Source organism: Notamacropus eugenii, chromosome 1, assembly GCF_028372415.1.
Source record: "Notamacropus eugenii isolate mMacEug1 chromosome 1, mMacEug1.pri_v2, whole genome shotgun sequence".
NCBI classification, from domain to species: Eukaryota; Metazoa; Chordata; class Mammalia; order Diprotodontia; family Macropodidae; genus Notamacropus; species Notamacropus eugenii.
The window spans coordinates 215,474,523-215,497,207 of NC_092872.1; the positions used below are offsets into that span (position 1 = coordinate 215,474,523).

Sequence of the window (22,685 nt, forward strand, 5' to 3'; positions counted from 1 at the left end):
CCTACCTACCTGCCTCTGTGTGTGTGTGTGTGTGTGTGTGTGTGTGTGTGAGATGGAGTTTTATACAGATTCTGTACACTGATAAATCCTCACAATTTTTCTAAAGGAGTTAAATGTAACTCAGTGTTGATGCTTTACTTCTCACAAAAGGTATAGGAGATACACAAGGAAGGGCTCTCTCTCTTATACTCCTTAATTCCTGTGCTAGTGAAAGCAGGAATGGCAAGAGGGGAAATTAGGCAGTTGACCAACAGGGAGGATGAGGATGTTCAAAGCTCACATAGCACTCCAGCCCCACTCCACTATCTTGATCAAATTTTGCCTTCCCCCCAATGTGTTAAATCTAAAAAGAGCCAAAGATCAAAAAGCAACCCAGTTCCTTGTGTGACTTTTTGAGACAATAGAGTGCCACCTTTCTTACAATCCCCAATTTCTTACACTTCTGGATTTGAGGAGGTAGAGGACTGAGAAAAAACACTTGTGATATAGACAGATTCCCTGTTTTCTACATACTGAACTTCATCGGTAATTTCTTGGACTATAAGTTGATGAACAAGTTGGGGAGAGTATGAAGAAGTCAAAGGCACATTCATTATCCAGGGCCTTGGAGATCCCAGGTTTCTAGTGCTCTATAAAGCTAACTGGAATAGAATACTGTTGGAAAGGGATTCTTCTTTCCTTGGTACAGGACAACACACTAGCATGCTTCTGGCTCCAAAGAGTGAAAGCAAGCCCACTGGGTTAACCACAGGCTCAGGAGGACAAACCGAATCATGAGTTAGATAACACCAGTGATGGCCAACATTACATATCCTGGGAAGAAATACTTCTGCCCAGTCATTTCGATGAGATTAGGGAATTCATTGTGCAGAAGGGAAGGTGGTCTCCACTTAGACAGTTATAGAAAGGTCTGGATAAATTGCGTTGTCTACAAAGTATTTTGTAACAGCCTCAGTAAAAATATTAAACCATATCTGAATAGCAGTAACAACATCCATAAGAGCCAAATTGGATTCCTTCTTGGAAAACAAAGTACAGACCACATCTTTACTGTGTAGACGCTCATTAACAAATATGTAAAAAAATACCAGCCGGGAAAAGATGTTTTCCTGCTTTGGAGACTTTTTAAAAAGCATTTAATTCAATCTGGCATGCATGGCTGAACCTGAAATGGCTACAATGTGTAACTGGTGGGAAAGCATGACTGAATCCATTCTGACTAGCAATACAGTTAACAGAGGACAATATAAACAGGACATGAATGGGGTCCAGGAGAAGGGCTCATCCAACCAGGAGATGCCTTCTTTTAAGGCCCATCTGAGACAGGCTTACCTAAGCTTTCCCCAAGACCCAGGAAATGCTGGCTGATAACAGGGAGGTTCTTCTACTTCCTAATGATTGCTGTGGTGAAAGCTTAACATGCAAAATGCCACAACTTTGACAAATTTTAACCTAATTTTCACAGAAAAGTTCTCAAATAACCCAATGTTTTATTTGTTGAATGCATGAATGGGCTTCCTGTACTTTTATATTCCATGAGGCTAGACCCACTAGATATCTATATCTATAACTAGGCCTGACCATAAGGTAGTTTTTATAGAATAATGCAAAAAGTCAAAGGAAATTACAAATGCAGGCATTCTGCACATCATTCATAGCTTGTGAGACACTTTAATTGGTGTATAGTTTTATGCAACTTAAAATAGTTAATTTTGGTACTTCACAAAGTACTGTATATTAATATTCCCTCAGCCATCAGACACAACTTTAGATACCTTAATATGTACAGTATTTAAGCTGTCACTGGGTTTAGGACATTTGGGACTTAATTAGGAAAAGAGACCAGAGAGTTTTATATGTAGGAGGGAGAGTTCTTAGAATGATGGTCAGTGGGAATGTGGAGAATAAACCTTATCCCTTCTGTGAAATTTCAGAAAAAAAAGGGAGAGGCTGTGGATTGAGAAACCAGACTTGCAATTTATTCTTGGCATTACCCTGTGGCTAAACAGATATATGCCTCTGTTGGACACAGCACAAAGTGAACACAGACCTAATATCTCAGATCTGGCAAAGACTTCAGGTGTCATTCATTCATTCATTTATTCATTCATTGTGCATAGAATGTTAATGCTGGGGGAGGAACAAAGTTAAAGCTTGACATTGTTCTGACCCGTATGAAATTTATAGTTAGCAAATCAATAAGTTCAATAATCTCATTTTGCTTACAAGGAAACATGCTGAGATAGAAGGAAGTCTGGTAGTTAACTGATTAATACAAGATAACTAAAATGCATAATTCTTGCAAAACCAAAATAGGACTGGAAATATCTGAATTGGCCTTAAATGATGAATGATTCCACTAGATAACTTCAGTTGTATTCTACGTGTGGTGGCTACTTAACCATTATCCAGTCTTAGACTTGCATCTATTTTTGAAGAACAAAAAGGGAATTTTATATTTAGTTGTATCCTGCCTCCTACAAGGAATTAGTTGAGAGTTTTAAAGAATATTTGGAATTAATCCTTTTCCCAATAGAAACCAGCATCAATGTCTGAACAACAGCCAACATACTAAAACTTCTATATAGAAACTCCAGAATACTCAAATTTTGTACTTAAAAACTTTAAGTAGATGCTTGATTCATTAACATTCCCTGTCTTTGCTTAACACAATATTAGGTTTTCGAAAAGTCAAGTCAAATCAAATCAACAAGCATTTATTAAGTACCTACTATGTGCCAAGAACAGTGCTAAGTCTTTCTTTCTATGGGTAGAAAGAAAGACCAAAACCAGTCCTGCTCTTAAGAAGCTCACGGTATAATTTAAGAAAGAAGAGAGAATGTTTTGAAACAGTGGCATAGGATATGGATTCTTGAACTATGTTAAATAATTGGTGAAATCTTGGCTCCAGACAACTACTAGTGATTCAGAATGAAATCCTTTGTCATTAGTTAGAGATGTTATTACAAATCTCATTGTATAATTGAATATTTCTGACATCTGCAAGAGTATTAAAGTATGGCCATCTCTCCTCAGACACAGATGGAGACAGCTCAGGACCCTAAACCTAAGGGCTTTGGGAAGAGCAGTGCTTCCAGTCCAGTTCCCCTAGTCATGATCCTGGGAAGCAGCCTCTGAGGAGATGTGGCCTGGCAATTGCTCCTGCAGGTGCCAATCACAGCTACTGAAAACACAGAAAACAAGCTTTTATCACACAAATATGATTTCACCAGTGGAAATTACATTAAAGAAGAGATATTCCCATCTGCTTTGCTGCTACACCTTAAGGACCATGGGACCATTCTATATGACCTGCAACTGAAACATTCACGTGTTGTTTCCCTCATTAGAGTGTGAGCTCTTTGCCAGTAGTCTTGTCTTCTTTTCTGTTTGTAATCCCAGCATGTAGCACAATGCTGTGTACAGAAGAAGTGCTTAATAAAGGTTTCATTCTTTTATTCATCAGTCTTGAGTTGCACAATATAAATCTTTCCACACAAAAACTTATTGTTTTGGGCCCCAGCCATATAACAGAATGGCTTAACTTTGAGCCCCAGTAGTCTGTACTTGGAAAATAAGAGCATTTGGGGTAGGTTGTGAGGGAAGGGGCATAAGTAAGGCACAGGTTAATGAAATAGGCCTTAGGAAGCCTATTTGTGTATTTGAAAAATAAAAAAAATTGACAGATCTGCTCGGAATGATATTGGTTAATGGCAAGTATTAGCACCTGTTTCAGTACTATATGTGAAACATTAAAAAGGTGCTATAAAAAGTCATGTTCTGGTTAGGGATTAAAAGTTATGTTCAACTTCCAGCTTCATAAACTTTCATCTCCCTCATGAAGGTTTCCTTGTCAAGTGGAGGAGAAAATCTGAGAGAATGAGGAAGAAAAAAGCTCAAGACAATGAAGCTCTTAAAAGGGAGGATGACTTTCAGTTGAGCTCTAACCCTCTCCTCCCACTTCCACTCTCTGTAAAGTGCCCTCCCCAGAGTCACAGAGCCTCAAACTCAATTGTCTTTTCTGAGTCCTCATCTTCCTTGACCTTGCTGGGCAGCATCTGACACTACTGACCACTTTCGGAAATTCTTTTCCCTCTGGGCTTCCACAACATAGCACTGTGCTGATTCCTTGTCTTACTCTAGGGCTTTTTCAATGATTTCTCCTAAGTGTGGGTGTTGCCCAGAGTCCAACCTAGTCTTCATTTATCAATTTTTAAAATTCTGTCATTTACTGTGGGGATCTCAGCCATGCCTGTGTTGGAATAAGAGGCCATGGCTGGAACACATGAGAACTGCATTTAGTACTGGGTTGTGGAAGTAAGGAGAAAGCAAGAGAATTTTAGCTGCTACAGAGTGAGAACTAGGACATTTGTTTTTTAACATAGGAGAAATGGAAGGAGAGAAAGTGTTAGACTAGCTATCATGCTCATTCTTCCTAATCACTCTCCAAGTTCTGGCCCCATCCCTTTCTAATCCACCCCAGGTGCTCTTTTCCCCTCACATAGATTATTGGGACCCAGAGGTGCATAATTTTGATATATCTATTAGGATTCTTTCCAGTTGCTTTCAAAATCCTGGAACTGCTCCGTGGTCATGGCACTAGACTCTACCCTGCACGTAGTTTTACTAGTTAGCTGCAAAGCCTGGGAATATGCACTTAAAATATGAATCCTCACTATCACCAGACTTCCTAAATCATGGTTCTTCTAGGTGAAAACCCATTCCTTTGAGAATGCAGATTCACCCCCAAATTGCCAATGATCCGTATCTAAGCACTCCCTGACTCCTAACACTTAAAATTTCTCTCCTTTCTTTACTCACGCCACAACTCCACAACAACTTAATCACTCACTTATCTATACTGCCCTACGGATTCTTTACTCCCCTTTCAAAATGCTACGTAAACACATAGGGGCTAGATTCCCTAACATATTATTACAAAGTAATATGACCATTAGCATCAATGACTTTGCCTAAATAACTGTGGAATTTGTGGACATAACTCATAGCTGTAAGCAATTGCATGCCTATATCTACTGCAGTTGTCCCCTGGATAGTATTGACAAGGATGCCTGTTACATATATTTAGACATATATGATACATACACACATACGTATAGTGGAAAAGTTATTATGAAAACTAAAAACATGGTTCTGAATGTAGGCATTAGCACAAATTGCTTATTACTTATACGTAATTAGCATGTGACACAAAAATGATTATGCATATCATTAAATATATTTCAGAATAAGTTGGCTATAGCTAAGATGTGGCTATATCAGGCTCTTTCTTTAGCCTTTGCTTATTGCAAGGCAATAGTGACCTTCTAATTACAACTGCCAGGAACTGAGACTAACCACCTAAGCCACACATGAAAATGTCTCATTACATTTGAGTAATACTCTATAGTGTCAGTCTTCATGTAACATGGGAGATTGCTGATAACTAAAATACTTAGTGAGTATACTGCTTGTAAATGCCCTATAGTTTAGCAAAGAGTGTATGATTTCAGTAATTATTCATGAAGTGAGAGGCCAAGTGGCAGAGAATATAGACAGCTGGCCTTGGAGTCAGAAAGACTTGGATCCAAGTTCTTTCTCTGACCTGTTGGCTGTGCTCCTGGGCAAACTTTTGGTAGCCCAGTTAAATCTTTAGGACTTGAAGTTGCAGGGTAGGTGCCCATCTGCACTAGTAGATGGAGTTTCCTTACCAATGAAATCAGAGAAATTAAAAAAAAATCATTAAGCTCTACTAAACATAATGTTCTATGCTGGGCCCTGCAGGAGGACACAAAAATAAAAAAGACATGGACTTGATCCTCGAGGACCTTCCAAATAAAAGTTTCATTTATAATCAAGTTAAAGATCTCACAAATAGCCAGGGATGGAAGGAAAGCTAGATTAGGAATTCCAAATAGGGAGAAATGCAGCATGAAAAGTTAAAAGAGAAAAATCTTTTAAGAATACATTTTATTGCTGTAAAAAAAGACATTGTGATTGTACAAATGTCAGATGGAGAACGACTCACTATGTGGGATTATGACTGGAAAAGACCTAGGAGTTGCAATATATAAACACAATGAGCTCAATGGGTTATAAGTATAGTGCTACAGTTATAAAAGGAGGCAGCATCCTCAGGATAGACATGTAGTGATACAGAATATGGAAACTGGGATGTAATCTTCCAGTTCTACTCTATGCAGTCAGTCAGACCTTGGCATCAGTCTTGTGACTAGTCCTAGACTCTACAATTTAAGAGGAATGTGGAAAATTTGGAGAGAGCTCAGAGAAGAGCCAACAGATGATTAAAGGATTAGGAAATTAGATCTATGAGAAAAACTCTTGGATTATTTAGCTTGGAAAGCAGGTTAAGAAGCAGTATTGAAAGGAATGTTAGTAACACAAAGACGACTTTGGTCATTCACTACCTCCAATCATTGAAACCCAGGGGAATAGAACAGACACTAGAAACAATTTGCCATTCTGAAGTTCTTCTGAGCATTTGAGATCAACCCAGAGCCCTAGGAGTCTCAAAATGGATTATCTAGGCTTACTCCAGCAGCAAGTCAAACTTCTATGAGGGAATGCAGACAGACTGCTGCCATCAATCTAACCTTCACCTTGAAGCTAGTTAGCTTTTCACCAGCTGCAAGGCATGAGAGAGCTCATGGTGGCAGCTCACAGAAGGGTACTAGCAAGGAACCCATGCAGGAGATAATGGAATTTTAAATCTGTAATATGAATACTATGGATACACTCTCTCTCTCTCTCTCTCTCTCTCTCTCTCTCTCTCTCTCTTTCTCTCTTTCACACACACACACACACACACACACACACACACACACAGAATGACAATTATTTGGAAAACCTTATGTTCTCCTCCTTGGTATCAGATCAGATCAAATCTGATCTGATCACTGGGGCACTGTGGCTTCATTCTCCAGTCCCCCTGTACATGAATGATCCCTTTTATGGACTTTGGAGAACACCAAACGCGGTTGGGTGATCTCTGAATCTGTGGAAAGACATCTAATTGATTCCATGTTCTTACAACCTTCCTAGCTTTGGAAAGGAAAAAAAGAAAACATTTCTCCCAGTTTCTTTTTCTTTTAGACTTCTTATGCTTTTTAGAATTATCACCTAAAGATTTTATTAAGGTGCTTTTAATGTGTGTTTTACATCATCAGTAGTAATGATGAGAAAGTCTTAACTGTTTCTTCTTGTCTCCTGTAGTACCCAGCACAATATCCTGCAAATTTACCAGACTCTTTAATCACTACCCCCTACTTAGAATTTTCTAGTCACTTCTCTGTTCTTTTGACTGGCTCAGATTCAAGTAGTATACATATGTTTTGAAAGCTGGATTTCATAAGAAGTTATTCTAGATATTTACTATTCATTAAGTTACCTTCAGTTATGAAAGATACACCCTTAAGAGTCTTAGATAGTGGCAGGAATAGGAAGGTAAAAATCAAGGCTATAATTTAAAAGAGAACTGTAGAGAAGGGCAGGGAGTATGTTTGATGTGCATTAGTTCCCAAAGCCACATGGGGATTCCATCAGAGCTTCTGGATGTGTTCAGATCAAACTGTATGAGCCAACAAAACTCAGACACATCAGTTATAATGATCTCTGGTAAGTGAAAAGAAAGTTGCCTTATGGAAACCTGGACACATAGCTGGAATCTCAGCACAGAGAAAACTCAGTCTGAGCTTCCAGCCTGATTCATCAGCCAAGAGAGGTGGCATTTCTGAGATCTACTGAATAGTCATGAGCATCATTAGCACAAAGGGAATAAAGTGATTAAAAAACAATTGCTTGAAATGTACTTCAGTCGCTACAAATGAAAAAGGAAGGTTTCTTGTATTTCCAAGAGATAAAGCATATAAATTTGACAATCTCAACACACTTAGACCAACTGTCAACTATTTCTCATCAAACCATTACATTCTCTTGACAGTGGTGAGAACTGTGGTAGAGAATTGTGGAAAATCAATCACAGGAACTTGGAACCATGTATATAAACACAATGCCTAATGAGTTCTTTTCTGGGCCCAGAACAAACTTGTATGATAGGCCCCTTAAGGTCCAAGGACCATTCTTTGGGCTCTACCAGGACAAACTTGTAAGGTAATCCATCTCCTTCTGTTCCCAATACAACACATAAGCACAGAATCTCAGTCAATGTACTTGTGCTGAAGATTGTTCAACAACAGTTTAATAAACATGTATTGAACCCTTATCATGTATAAATCTCAGTGATTTGAGGAAATGAAAAGACAAAACATGGTCTCTACTTTCACAGAGTAGATAACCTAATATCAGGGTAAGACAAGTATAAAAAATATAATACAAGACATTAAGGATGAGAAGAAGTAAGAGATAACACTATAGAGAGGAGATCAGGGAAAACTTTAAGTAGGTAGTATTTGAATTGAATTTCAGTATTAGTACTTAGTAGTATTTCAGGAAGTCAAAGTTAGGTTATGGGGAGACAAGGCAATCCATGGGGAAGGAACAACTCTGTTTGACATTTAACACCCTTCATCACTTAGACCAATACTACCTTTCTAGTTCATTATACATTACTCTCCTCCACTCACATATGACCCAGTTAAACAGCCTTCTTATTTTCCCTCATAAACAATTTCCATCTCCCCTACTGGGGCCTTTGCATGGCCTGGTCTCATAGTTGGAATGTATTTCCTTCTCACCAAAGCCACTTAGAATTGCTGGTTTCCTTCAAGGTTCAGTTGGGTCCCCTGGCTTCCCCCAATACTGTTACATTTATTTTGTATCTATATATATCATAGATATATCTACTCAAGTAAATGTAAGCTTCTTAAGGACAAATGCTTTGTAGTCACAGTGCCTAGCTCAGTGTCTTGCAAATAAAAAATACTTAATATTTCTCAATTGAGCAAAGGCTCAAGGCAAGCAAAGACAATAGCAAGTTGACCCATTTAGCCAGGATGTAGAATGACAAAGGGAACTATGACTTTCACCCATTTTGCTGAGGATCACATTTATCTGTGAACAAAATAACACAGCTGGTAGAAAGTACTGAAAGAAAGAGTATCACTGCATTTGCTGGGGATCTTCCCCCTCCACACCGTCAAATAACTATGCCAGAATCACAGAATCATAGGATTAGAGCTGGATGAAACTGTAGATACTATCCATTCAGGGAATAGTGGAGAGAAAAACTTAGCATGGTATGAAAAGATATCTTGATATGCTTTCAAGCATCCTAAGCCCCAAAACCCATTTCTATGGGATTCTCTCCTCATTGCAGGAGGTCAATATCCTATACCTGTGTAAGGGTCAGGGAAAAACAGGAGAGAGGAGAGATCTCTATTCTCTTCTGGCTTCCAGTTTTTGGAGAGATGGATGTTGCCATTTCCACTTCAGGTTGCTGAAGGGAGAAAAAGACTCTAGGAAGAAGCTGACATGAGAGGATCTGGCAGTCTGTACCATGTTCCTATCTACAGTTTGCTACTCTAGAGGTTATGGGAAATTTCCTTATGGATAAGGTCTAGGACTCTTAGTTGAGCTGAAATACTATGCTCACTGGGAGAGAGCTCCTTCACTTTGTAATGTCTGCTAGATTATACATACATACACACACATTTGCAATTGATTTAGATATATGGATTTCTTTCCTATTTGTTAAGTGTATGTTCATTGTAAAAATGGTATTTGGTGGGAATGAAGGCTATGGAGATAAGGATGCTCCTTTCTCTGTTAAGAAATGGTGATCATGAGTTTAGCTTGAACCTGAAACTTACATACCTTAGACTTATAATATGTAAATGTGATAAATATAATTATAACCCAGTGCTCCTTTTCTCTGAGGAAAGCAGAAGACCAGCCTCTTGCCCCAACCTTCTGCTTTTCCTCCTGAGAGGAAGCAAAATCTCCCTTGGAGAAGAATGGGGAAAAAAAGATGGTCTGTTCTTGCCTGTCTGTGAACCACACATCAAGATAGTCTTGGTATATTATCTTCAAACTAAGAATGTAAGCTTCAGAGAGCTGGTTTTGCATTTACTTTTAGTATACTTACTTTGAGCATGCAATTTTTCCTAGAAGATAGCTCTGGATTAGATCTCTATGAATGTGGAACCACTCATAGACTCAATGAAAGACACCAGAGGGTCTTCTAATCTAGGCTTTGCTTGAATCATGGGTCCCCACCTCTTGATAAGAATTATTTTGAGGTCAAAGCTTTTCCCCCATGGGTGAGAATTATGTGTGGAATGGCCTCAATTTCCACTTCACTTTGCATATGCAGTTTTCTCATCATTGGAAATGATTTCATGAGATATTTGATTTATTCCACAGATAGTGCTTTCCCTTACCAAGAAGCTGCACCTTTTTCCTCTCACTTGCCCAAGTCTCTCTGCTAACAAAGTAACTCTTTTGGAATGTGATAGCTGAGCCACAAATATTTCTTTAAATAAAATGATGCTTTATTGAAAAGTCTGTAAAAACAGGTCTTCTTCATCAAAACTTACTTCACATATACATACTTTTATTTATACTGGTGGGAGTTCTTCATGTCGTTTGGTGGATCTGTAAAGTTCAGGAAATTGAAAATGAGAGCAAAGCTTCCAGATGGACCTATGGATACTGGAGATTCACTCAGTTATTCATCAGAAGTGCACTATGATAGATTGAGCTTATTGAAACAAAGATTATTCGAACAAAAACTTCAGCCTTCTCACGCTATTTCTTTGCTTTATAGTAGAATGAAAAACAACAGTTGAGGAATGGATTTCTGGGATCCAGTTTTAGTTCTTCAACTAACTAGCCAAGTGCTATTGGGCAAATGACTTAATCTCTCTAGGCCTCATCTTCCCTGTCTTCAAAGTGATAGAGCTGCACTTCATCTGTAAGGTCTCTTCCACTTTTGCACTCTGTGATTCCACCTTCTAGCTTCTTTTGTGGAAACATCTGTAATCCTCTTTTCCAGAAGTAGAGAGGATAGACTGCAGAACCACAAAGAACTTCCTTTGTCTCTGCTGATCTTTTCTTCTGGTCTTTCTTCAGCGTCCTATGAGGCAGCAGAGAAATCTCTCATTGGCCGGACTCTCTTTTGGCATTTGTAAATATCTGAGATACACTATATTCTCTTAGATCCCCTGGCCCAATGATGCTAACTTAGGGTCTTTCTTATTTTTTTCTGGGACTGTCAGGATTAAAAAAGACTCCATTTCCCACAGAGACTTATTCTTGAGCTTCCTACTTTTGAATTACATAGGGTTGTAAGTATCTAAGAGACAAAATGAGGAGCAAATTAATTGAACACACTAGGACTAAGCAAACTGAACACAGGACTAAGGAAATGCACTGGTTGTGACATTAGGAAGCCTCATCATAATTCTCGGCTTAAACCTAGAATATATAATACAAGATTTCTTAAGAAATAAACTTTTATTTATGGGGATCACAATGGGTCATTCTGAAGATATAATAATGCCTTAATACAGAATTTCCTGGCTTTCTCTTGAGTCACTGGAACAGTGTTTATGTTTCGTAACGTTAATCACATGTGATTCTCCTAAATGTGGGATCTAATGGATGCAAAAATTGGTCCAAATGTCAATTTTAAACATATGTTTTTTATACTGAATAGAACTGTACAGTTCCAAACACTAGTTAACTCTTTGTTGGAATTAGAGACTGAATTTTCTAAGGTGTCTTTGGCTGGTGTTCAAGATGATGAACTTCTCACTACTCCAGTCACAGGTTATCCTAAGAATAGGAAGGCCTATTTATGAAGCAAAGCATTAAGAATTAGGATAACTCAGTGAGTTATTCAGTGCAACTCACTGGAAAGGAAAAAGTTGGGAAACTGTCAGAAAGACATTAGTAAAATATGGAAATATAGAAATTGGATAGAACAATGAGAGCCAGTGTGGGTGTGCTTCCCTGGAAACTTTGCAGATGAATAACATACTGATTTTGTTGGTCATTAATAGTCATTCTGAATTTCAAAATGCCCATTTTCATTTTTTTCTAATGACATGAGGATGATCTACTTATTCTTCAGAGAGTAACTGAGGGGACATTTTTGGTTTTGGTTTCCAAAAGATTTCTCCATTATATTTGTTGTTTTGTCTGCAGGAAAGAGGCTGAGAGATGACTTAGCTTTTCAGTGTATCTCCATTAAAGACAGAACATGAAAAAATGTGTTTAAAGTGATGAAAGGGATTTAGATTAGACATAAAGAAGAACATCCTAATAACTGGGACTGATATAGGGCCATAGGACTACAGAAAAGGACGAAGAACAAAGCTGGGACTAGTTTCCTCTGGAGATCTGACTGTCTAGTACAGTTCTGTTTAGAGGGTAAGAGTCTGACTGACCTCTTAACGTTTTTTTGTAGCCTACAACTTTTATGAGCATACACTTTTTATTAATGGGACCATGAGAACTTCAAAACAGACCAGAGGACTTCACTGTTCTCCGTTTCTTCTCTGGATCCTTTTTTCTTACATCTCTGTTTCCCACTTTGACTTCCTTTTTCTCAGTTCAGCTTTTTGTTCTTCTTTGCTCTCATTCTCTTTCTTCTCCCTTCTGGAAAGTCTTCTTCTATCATCTCCTCTCACCTTAGAACACTTTTGTTAACTCTAGGCTATCTTTCTCCTCTAACCTTTTCCCAAATCTTGGTAGGCATTTCCACTCTTATAGACATAACTGACCACATAACAGTGCTGCTGCTTATACAATAATTTAGCCCTTTGTTATATTCTGGTTTTGAATACAAAATTATTTTGATTGTTTCACATGTTAAAATTGTTTCCCAACTAGTTAATGAGTACGCAGACAGCAAGGACGTAATATACTTCTTATATATGTTCTGCAATGCTTAGCATGATGCTAGACATATAGTAGGCACAAAAGCCATAGTCATGAATTGACTTCTCACTGGCCTCTGCAGGATTCAAGACTGCTGAGAAATTCCATCATGAAATCCTTTTTTCCCCTAAATTATGTAACAGGGGAGGTAGGTGGTGCAGTGGATAGAGCACCAGTGCAGGAGTTAGGAGTTCAAACCTGAGTTAAAATCTCACCTCAGACACTTGACACTCACTAGCTGTGTGACCTTGGGCAAGTCACTTAACTGCAATTACCTCATCCTGGGTCATCTCCAGTCATCCTGATGAATATCTGGTCACTGGATTCAGATGGCTCTGGAGGAGAAGTGAGCCTGGTGACCTGCACAGCCCTCCCTCACTCAAAACAAAGTCAAGTGCAAGTCATGTCATTATTTCTCTGACAGCATGGTCTTCTTCGGCAATGAAGGACAAACACACACACACACACACACACACACACACACACACACACACACACACACACACACACACCACTAATTCCTGGCCCTCCCACTTCTAGTTAAAGTCTTTATCTTTTTGCCTTTTTTAATGGCTTCCTGTCCCCTATATATTGGCATTCTCCCAAACTCATTCTTTAGCCATTTGTTCTAATTCTTCGCTCTGTCCCTTGGTGAGCTCAGCTATGCCCATCTTAGGATGAGAGTCCATTAGAGGAGTAAAGGAACTTCAGCCTTAGGGCATGCTGTGATTGAGGCAATCTTAGTCAGCTACTTCTACCGCATTCTCTTCAAGGATGGCTTTAAAGTATCCAGACACATCAAAACCTGGTTTCACTATCAGAATGCTGGTTTCTTGAGGGAAGAAATTTTCATTTTTTTTTTTGTTTGCACCTATCTTAAAATAGATGCTTAATAAATGTTTGTTGGTTGTTTGACAGTTAATTTTACCCAATCTGTATCAACGAGAAGTGTTGACGATAAAACTTTTTTTACTGATTAATTTTTCCTTATTATAATTTATCGTATACTTTCAAATAGACATATAAACATATATACACATAAATATATATATATATGTTAATACTACAACAGGGAAAGAGATCAGGATCTTGTAAGACAGAATCATCAAATGTTACAGCTGGAGAGGACCTTAGATTTCCTTTAGTCTTAGCACACTGCGTGGCACACAGTACCTGAAAAATGTTTATGATTGATCTACTAGCTGTTTAAAAATAGAAAAGAATCTATAAGTGCAAGGCCTTTTCCTCTTAAATAACACTTCCCTTGTTCATGATACCACCTTGTTATTATATACCAGTAAAATCTTCAATAATTTCAAGGATTCTTTAGTAAAAGTTTATTCCTATTTTTCTGTAAATGGTCTATTTAAAAAAACCCAACAGCTAGTACATGCAAATACTTTCTTGGCTCCCCTTTTCTTGGATTAGTCATTCTCCATAGAAACATTTTTTAAAATGACATACTGTGCAAAAAATTGATTGCATATTGTTTAAATTGCAAATGAGGAGGAAATGCTTTGTTTCACCATTAGTGATTAATCTTCAACCATAGCTATACCTAGAGTAGGGCAACTGGGAATTTTTCCAGAATGCTGAAATTTAGAGAGCACTGAAATTCCTTATAGTTATTTAACATGTAAAAGCAATCTTGCACCCAGTGATGAAGAATAATTAATTAAAATAGGAAACTGGCAGATGATCTATCCCAGACAACCGTGTTTTTGCTCCTTTCTTCCTTGTGGTGGTCATGCCCTTTCTCAATGGCATTCCAAGAAGTAGGCTTTTAATGTCCTTGGGTTTCTGGCCTTTGAAGCCAGTGTTCCAGGGCCTCTAGGTTTCTCAAATGTGGAGACTTGTGCTTTAAGTTCCATGGTTTTCTTCTTCCCTCAACTGATTTGGTCTTTAAAAAGTAATTTCAGGGTACCTTTTTTATTGCTTGCTCTAAGAGCATTTTGTGTTACTTGCCCTGTCATAAGAATTGTTAGTTACATTTCTACCTGCAATTCCTTTCTCACTCTTACTCAATTATTCTTTCCCAATAAAAGCTACCTAAAATATTCTAATCATCCCTATTAGAAAAAAGTCCAGGAGAAGATCCCATCCTGTGTAGGAGAAAATTAGATTAAAACCCTAGGAAACAATTTAACATCTCCCTTGACCTTCTGGGTTCTAAAGAGTAATTTATTATGCTCATTTTAAAAATGAAATGCTTAAGTTCTATTTAATGTTCCCAAACCAGGAACATCATTTTATTCTCTTTTGCTTAATGTCATCAAGTACTGGCCACATTTATACTGTTTAAGCCTCCTAGTTCTGCTCCCCCATTATCTAACATTGTTAAGGCAGAGAGGAGGAGTTGTTCTCAGTGACCCCAGATTCCAATACATTATTAACCAAAGTCTTTAATTACAGTAAACTTTGGTTTTCTGTTCTCAAGGCCTGTAATTCTGCTTGTTCTGTTTGATTAATATAAGTTCTTTGGTTTTAAGGAGGGTTTTATGCAAATGGGAACTGTAAACATCAGTGTAAATGTGGCCAAGTAGAAACCTTACAGGATTGGTTGTTGTTCAGTCTGTCCAACTCTTTGTGACCCCATTTGGAGTTTTGGCAAAGATACCAAAGTGGTATGCCATTTCCTTCTCCAGGGAATTTAAAGGAAACTGAGGCAAATAGGGTTAAGTAACTTGCCCAGGGTTAGTAGAGAAGCCTTAATTTAACCACATTTAACAAATATTAAATATTATAAATGTAATAATATACTGTTACACATACTGTATGTTATACATACATATGTATTTGTGAGTGATACTAAATTGAGAAACATCAGAGAGAAGAGAGAGTAAAATACTAGCTAACGATGACAACGTCTCTTATATTCATCCCTTCCCTATCTTTTCTACCACCACATCCAAGTTCAGATGCTCATTACCTCTCCCATAAACTACTGCACTTGATGGCCTATTTTTTCACCTGTCGCAAGTCCCTTCTCCCTTTACTTTGTCCTGTATCTCAGCTCACTCCAACAGATATTTATTAAACATCATGTGCAAGCCATCAGAGTGGTTGCTGGGGATACAAGGCAAAAAATAATAGTCCTTGCCCTCAAGGGCTCACTATATTCTACTGAGTTAAGTAAACATGAGAAATTTGGTAAGAAATTCTTCCAGTAGAAGGTGGCACATGAATTGAGACTTGAAGTAAGTTAAGGAGTATGAGAGGCAGAAATGAGGAGGAATACACATATATTCCAGAGTTGTAAACCATTTATGCAAAGGAATAAAGACAGTAGAAGAAATGTTGAGGTCCTATGATGATAGGATCATAAATTTAGACCTGAAATGGCCCTTATACGCCACCAAGTCCAGCCTTCTCATTTTCAGATGATAAAATTAAGGCTTAGAGTAGTTCAGTGATTGGCCTGAGGCAGACACTGAGTGTTGGGCCAACAATTTGAATTCACATCTTCTTGACTCAAAGCCCAGTACTCTTTTGAATGCATCACCCAGCTGAGAATAGAGAGAGTAAATGGTTTGGCTGGAACAATGAGTATAGGAGAGAAGCAATAAGAACGAAGTCTGGAAACACAGATTAGGGCCGCTTTGAAAGCAGCTTTACATACCAGGCTAAAGAGTCTGGATTTGATTTGATTTTATTTTATTATGATTATTTTTTTTATTTATTTGAAATTCATTTTAACAAAATTTTGGGTTCCAAATTTTCTCCCCTTTTCTCCCCTCCCCCCCAAACACCAAGCATTGTGATTGCCCCTATGACCAATCTGCTCTCTCTTCTATCATCCCTCTCTGCCCTTGTCTCCATCTTCTCTTTTGTCCTGTATGGCCTGGATTTTATTTTAGAGACAATAGGAAGACACAAGATTTTTGAGTAGATGGGTGATATGGTCAGACCTGTGCCCAGGGAGATCATTTTGGCAGTTTTATGGAGAACAGATTGGAAATGGGAGTGACTGAAGACAGAGATTGATAAAGAGGCTAATGTACAGACAATAAGTGATGAAATACTAGGATAGTGGTAATTTAAGTGGAGAGGAGACAGATGACAGATGAGAGAGATGTTATGGAGTTATAACTGATAAGACATGACAATTGATTGAATAAGGAGAAGGAAGAAAGGACAGGAGGGGGGGGGAGAGAAAGAGAGAGAGAGAGAAAGAGAGAGAGAGACAGAGAGAGACAGAGAGAGAGAGAAAGAGAGAGAGAGAGAGAGAGAGAGAGAGAGAGAGAGAGAGAGAGAGAGAGAGAGAGAGAGAGAGACTGAGAGACTGAGAATGGAGTCAGGAAAGATGAAGTTTGTTTTTGACATGCTGGGTCTGACATGTCCATCCAGGTGTCAGTGTTCCAATATGAAATTAGAATTCAGAAGACACATTAGTTTAACAGAAATACAGCAGATTTGGGGGTCATCTTTAAAAAGGTAATTGAACCCATAGAATCAAATGAAATTACTAGTAAAGTTTAGAGAGAGTAGAGGATTGAAGACAGAGTGTTAGTGAACATCCATGTTTAGGGGATGAAAAAATGGATGATGAGCCAGTAAAGGAGGCTGATGAGTCAGGGAGGAGAGCCAGGGGAGAGCAGGAAGGAGAAGACAGTATCCAGAAAAGGGGCATTGATCCAGAATGGCGAAAACTACAGTGAAATCAAGTATGATTAAAAACTCAGAAACGTCACTAGATTTATTAGGGAAGAGATCATTGGTCAAGTTGGAAAGAACAATTTAAGTCAAATGGTGAGGTCAGAATCCAAGTTGTAAGCCCTTAGGAAGTGAGTGGGAGGTGAGAAAGTGGAAGCGGCAGATATAGATGAACTTTTCTAAGAGCTTGGCTGTGAAAGGTAGAATAAATAGGCTGATGGTTTGAGGGAATAGTAGGGTCAAATGAAGATGTTTTAAGGAATGGAAATCATCCCAGCAAGTCAGTAGGTGGCAGGGAAGGTATCAATAGATGAGGGACAACTGAGAGAAAGAGGGAGTTGTTGAAGGGGTAAGTGTCTGGGAAAGGTATTGAAGGCATAAGCAGAGGGAGTGCTTTTGGCAAGGACTACCTCCTCAGAGACCGAAGAGAACTGAGGACTATGTTGAGATGTGGAGTACCAGATAATTTCGCAGTACAGTAGGTGAAATCTTCTTCTGAGAGTGAGAGGAAGGATGGTATATGGAGATTGAGGAAAGAAGAAAAATTCTGGAATAGCCACAGTGGAGAGTGTGAATCAAGGAAGGATAGTCATGTATCAGTGAGGGCAGAATTGATACTAGAGAATGTACATTTATAATAGATATTAGTAGTACCTCCTCCAGAGGTATATAGCAGAACTTGGTTACAGGACCCATATGATCTATTTATTACAGGAATGTATCTCAGAGGACAACTAGTTCAATACTCTTATCTTACAAATAAGGAAACTGAGTCTCAAGGTTTAGCAATTTGCCTAAGGTCACAAAGAGGTAGTATCAGAGGTGATTTGAAACTATGTGTTCAGACTCCAGAGCCAGTGTTCTTACATATAGTAAAGGAAACAAGATGGGAATAAACCAGGGTTGGGGTTGGCAAGGCAAGATTGGAAAGGGATTTAGGAGTGGAGGATACTATATAGGTGAATTGACCAACTTTTAGGGCCCATACTGTGAATGGAATAAATTGAGACCAGAACAAGGACAGTCAATAAAGAGAATAGGGAGAAGTACAGAGATTGGAGGTCAAGGTGGGGATGGAAGATTAGGAGGGTATTATAAAAGAGGTAATGGGATTTAAAGAAGGTAATGAACTGAAAGCTTAGGTATTTAAGAAGACATCTGCATGTATGCTCAAGTCCCAAAATGGTTAGGTGGAATCAAAGGAAGACTTTGATTCAGACAGTGAACTCTTTAGAAAGAACAAGGATCTTAGAGAAAGGGTGATATAGAGAGATGGGGTGATCCTAAGGGAGGAGAGGTTGCTGAATGATGGCAGAAGACAAGGGAACTGGAAATAGGAAGAACAAAGACCACTGAGAAGAAAGGAATATGCTTATTCTTCTCCTGCCCAACTACATCACTGAGTTTGAAAAAAGGAGCAACCGGTACTAGGGAGGTGGTAAGGAATAATTTGTTCTTCAGGGAACAAGGTTTCCATGACAATGTAAAGAGAAAAATTATAAGAAAGAGAAGTTGGATGAAGAGAAGGGATTCTACGGGACACAATTGTAAGGGAGAATAGAAGAGACAATGGGAGAGGAAGGCAGAGCTAGATCTAGATAAGAGTGAGGAGTTACAGTAAGGAAACAGTTTTTGCCTCAGCAAATTGCAACTCTGGAACACAGGAATTAGTGAAGGAAAAGAAAGGAATTTCCTTCCCACACCATACAGGAAATACCAATTAACTAGTGTTTCCACCCTCTTGGGTCCTATGATAAAACTGAGACATCAGTCTATTCTCTCTGGAACACCAGTAAAGAATGGTAATTGGTTTCCAGGGTCTGTCTGAACTAATGCCCAGTGCAAGTTCTTTTCCTTTGATTTTTTCAAACTCCCATAGGAGAACACGCACATGGCACATGGCTTCTGGTTCAGTCTGGTGTTTGAGGCTAGGTATGCAATAGTTTTAGAGGCCTGAGGCACTGCTGTTTTTCTCAAATGGCTTGGTGAAATGAAGTAGGACAGGCCTGATGTCCTTTTCTTTCAAGAGAAGAGAAAGTAGGTTAATGAGCCTTGTTGTCATTGTTAATGGAAGGCTGATGCATTGTTTTCTCAAATGCTTTGGTTATGCAGGTCTCAATAGGCATTTTTCCACTTGTCCATAGTTTCTGGGACAATTTTCATGCCACTGTTCAAATTAAGACCCTCGATGTATATTGTAGTCTATAATAACTGACTGACATTAAATTTTTTGGTCTTATGGGATCATGATGTTTTAGTATTGATCTTCAAATAATATCATTGGGAAAATACTAGTATTAAAAGATAGGCATTTGTAATAGAAACCAGCTTGGAATTTTGAAAGTACTATGCAATGTCACTAATGCAATACAGTCTGATACTTTATGCCCTTCAATCTTGGGTCTAGCTCAGTGTAGTAACTAGGTAACAACACAGAGAGACATCTCATTCCTTTCTCTCCTCCTACCACACACAGAGGCTAATTCAAAGGGCAGCCTGACAAACTGTCATAATTTAGACACTGTAAATTTTTCATCCACCTTTTCTCCTTAGTTTAGATGACTAGTTTATACTCTTTTGAGTCGATCTCCTTGAGTGGCTCCATCTAAGAGCCTTGAAATAATAAGTATAATGCCATCTGAACACAGGAAAATATGAAGAAATCCATAATTGATATTTAATCTATTCTATTTGAACTCTGTATAGGCAATCCTCCAAGATACTGGTGAATACTTTAAACAAATGAGTGTATGTTGACTTCCTCTGGAGGAATTGGCAGATGAGAACAGTTGGTTACAATCACCATGAAGGTGACTGACACAGGTGCTGTGGAGCACTTAGAGCATGTTCAGATGCTGAAGACACGAAGGTCATCCACTGCATCCTGGGCTATCTCCAGTTGTCCTGACTGTTGTCTTACCACTGAACTTTTATGATTCTGGGAAGAGTGAGGCTGACAAATTTGTCCAACTGCCTCACTGAGATCTAATTCAAGAGGAAGTCTAGACATCACCCATGATGTCACTGACTCTCTTTGAAAATGAAGAATGAACAACAATATGTCTTCTTTCTTGATACTGATCTCCAGTTGCTTGTTGAACAAAATTATTACCATAAAAAGCTATTATAGAATATTGCATGAACTTTAATATATATGAGTGACATGACTTATTCTATTGAGTCAAATACCTTTTTAAAAAAATCAACAAACAGTAGACTCAGTAAGATCTTACATTCACTACACCCCTCAGTCAGTTGTATGACTGAGATGTATTTTTCCATAGAAAATCACTTGCAAAAGTCTGCCTTATTTCCTTCTCTTGTTTTCATTAAGAATACCCTTGATGTGTACATGGTCAATTCTCATAAAAATTTTATAGAAAGAAGAAAACACAATAATGGGGCATTAGTGCTGCTAATATCTTCCCTCTCGTCAGTAAAGTAGCATCTACAATCCTTCCCATTGTTTTGGAAATATCCATTCTTTGAGATGTCTTGAAAATCAATCATTGTCTCCCTCAAATCCTTTGTCAGCAATAATTTCTTCTGTATGCACATAGTCAAGTCCACTCACTCTTCCTGACTCTATCTTTTTAACCACCATTTCTGGTATTTATTTAACTTCCATTTCTAACAAAGTATATTGGAATCTGAGATGTGAAATCCAAAAGTGATGGTTGCCTCATAGTCATGGATGAGAATAACCAGACACAGAAATATCAACAGGCTGCTTCTATTTCATCTCTCTCTCTCTCTCTTTCTCTCTTCTTTTCTGTTTCATTTCCAGACATTTTCTTTACAGTCTTGCTTAGCTGGGCCTCACAACTCATCATGTCCAAAGCAGAACACATTATATTTTCCCATAAACCAGATAGCCAGCCATTTTGTGTGTGTGTGTCATTGACCCTTTTGGCAATATGGTAAGCTCTATAGACCACCTCTCAGAATTATATTTTAAATAAGTAAAATAAATAAGATAATAAAGGGAACCAATTATATTGAAAGGCAGTTATCAAAATATTTTTTAAAACAAATTTGCAGACCTCTGCTTAAGAATCCTTGATTAGCTGCCACCAACAAACAGATAGGCATAGAAGTCGTAAGAATGGCAGCAACCACAAACTACTGGTCCTGTTTTCAGTCCAGAAGGGGTCAGTACTTCCAACCAACTGCAACTCACAAGGAAGGAAAGGTTGCATAGCTGAAGCAGCAAGCCACCCTGAGGGAGAGACAAGAGGATAGCATGTGACAGTCAAACCACCACAGTCATTTTGACTACCATCTTCTCTCAGACTGATGGAGAAGGCCCAGGACCCAGAACCCAGCAGCTGTGGAAACAGCAGTGTTTCCATATCAGTATGATGCTTTGAAGCCATCACTGTGGGGAGACAACCTGTGGCAATACAGTCAGGCAATTGTTCATGCAGGTGCTATAGCCACAAATGTTGAAGACCCAGAAAACAAAGCTCTTGCCATTAGTATCCTTGTCACTGCCAGGTTCAACATCAGAAACTGATAATATTTTATAAGTATGAATGATATTAAAGAAGAAGAATTATCCCATTTTGCAGCCGAACCCTATGAACCACGAGACCTTTCTATCTGACTTACAGCTAAAACCTTCTGTAACCGCCATTAGAATGTAAGTTCCTTGAGAACAGGAACTGTCTTTTCTACTTGTAATCCAGGAGTTTGACATAGTACTTTGCACATAGTAAGTGCTTAATAAATGTTTTATTCTCTACTCTGCTAAATTTCTCTATTTCTGTGGATGGCACCATTATCCTTCCAGTGTCTCAGACTCATAATGGTGGCATTATATTAGATTCCTTATTCTCTGTCACCCAACATACTCAACAAATTGCCAAATCTTGCCATTTCCACCTTTATAAAATTTCTCATATCTAACTCCTCTCTGCTTATAGTTACTAACTAATTCAGGCCCTCATAATTTCTTACCTTGATTATTGCAGCAGCCTCTTAAATGTTCTCTCTGTCTCAGGTTTTACACAAGTCGTCCATCCTATACAATGCTGCCAAAATAATTTTCCTTAGCGCAAATCTCACCATGTGATTCTCCACTCAATCAATTACAATTGCTGCTGCCTTTACAAAACATGAACTTCCTTGGTTTACTTCTAATGCCCTACACAACCTGTCCCAATCTAGTT

At 38.4% G+C, this 22,685-nt stretch overlaps 1 protein-coding gene and 1 long non-coding RNA gene across 4 annotated transcripts in view; one reads left to right on the forward strand and one right to left on the reverse strand.

Moving 5' to 3' along the window:
• Nucleotides 1-3,465, forward strand: part of LOC140516058 (uncharacterized) — a 74,742-nt gene extending 71,277 nt beyond the window's left edge. For both annotated transcript variants that reach the window (XR_011971255.1, XR_011971253.1), the window contains one exon: nt 3,037-3,465. This is a non-coding gene — a long non-coding RNA (uncharacterized lncRNA). The remainder of the gene's footprint in view (nt 1-3,036) is intronic.
• The window catches only part of HPSE2 (heparanase 2 (inactive)), a 724,961-nt gene that overhangs the window by 57,150 nt on the left and 645,126 nt on the right, over nt 1-22,685 (reverse strand). The window lies entirely within an intron of this gene.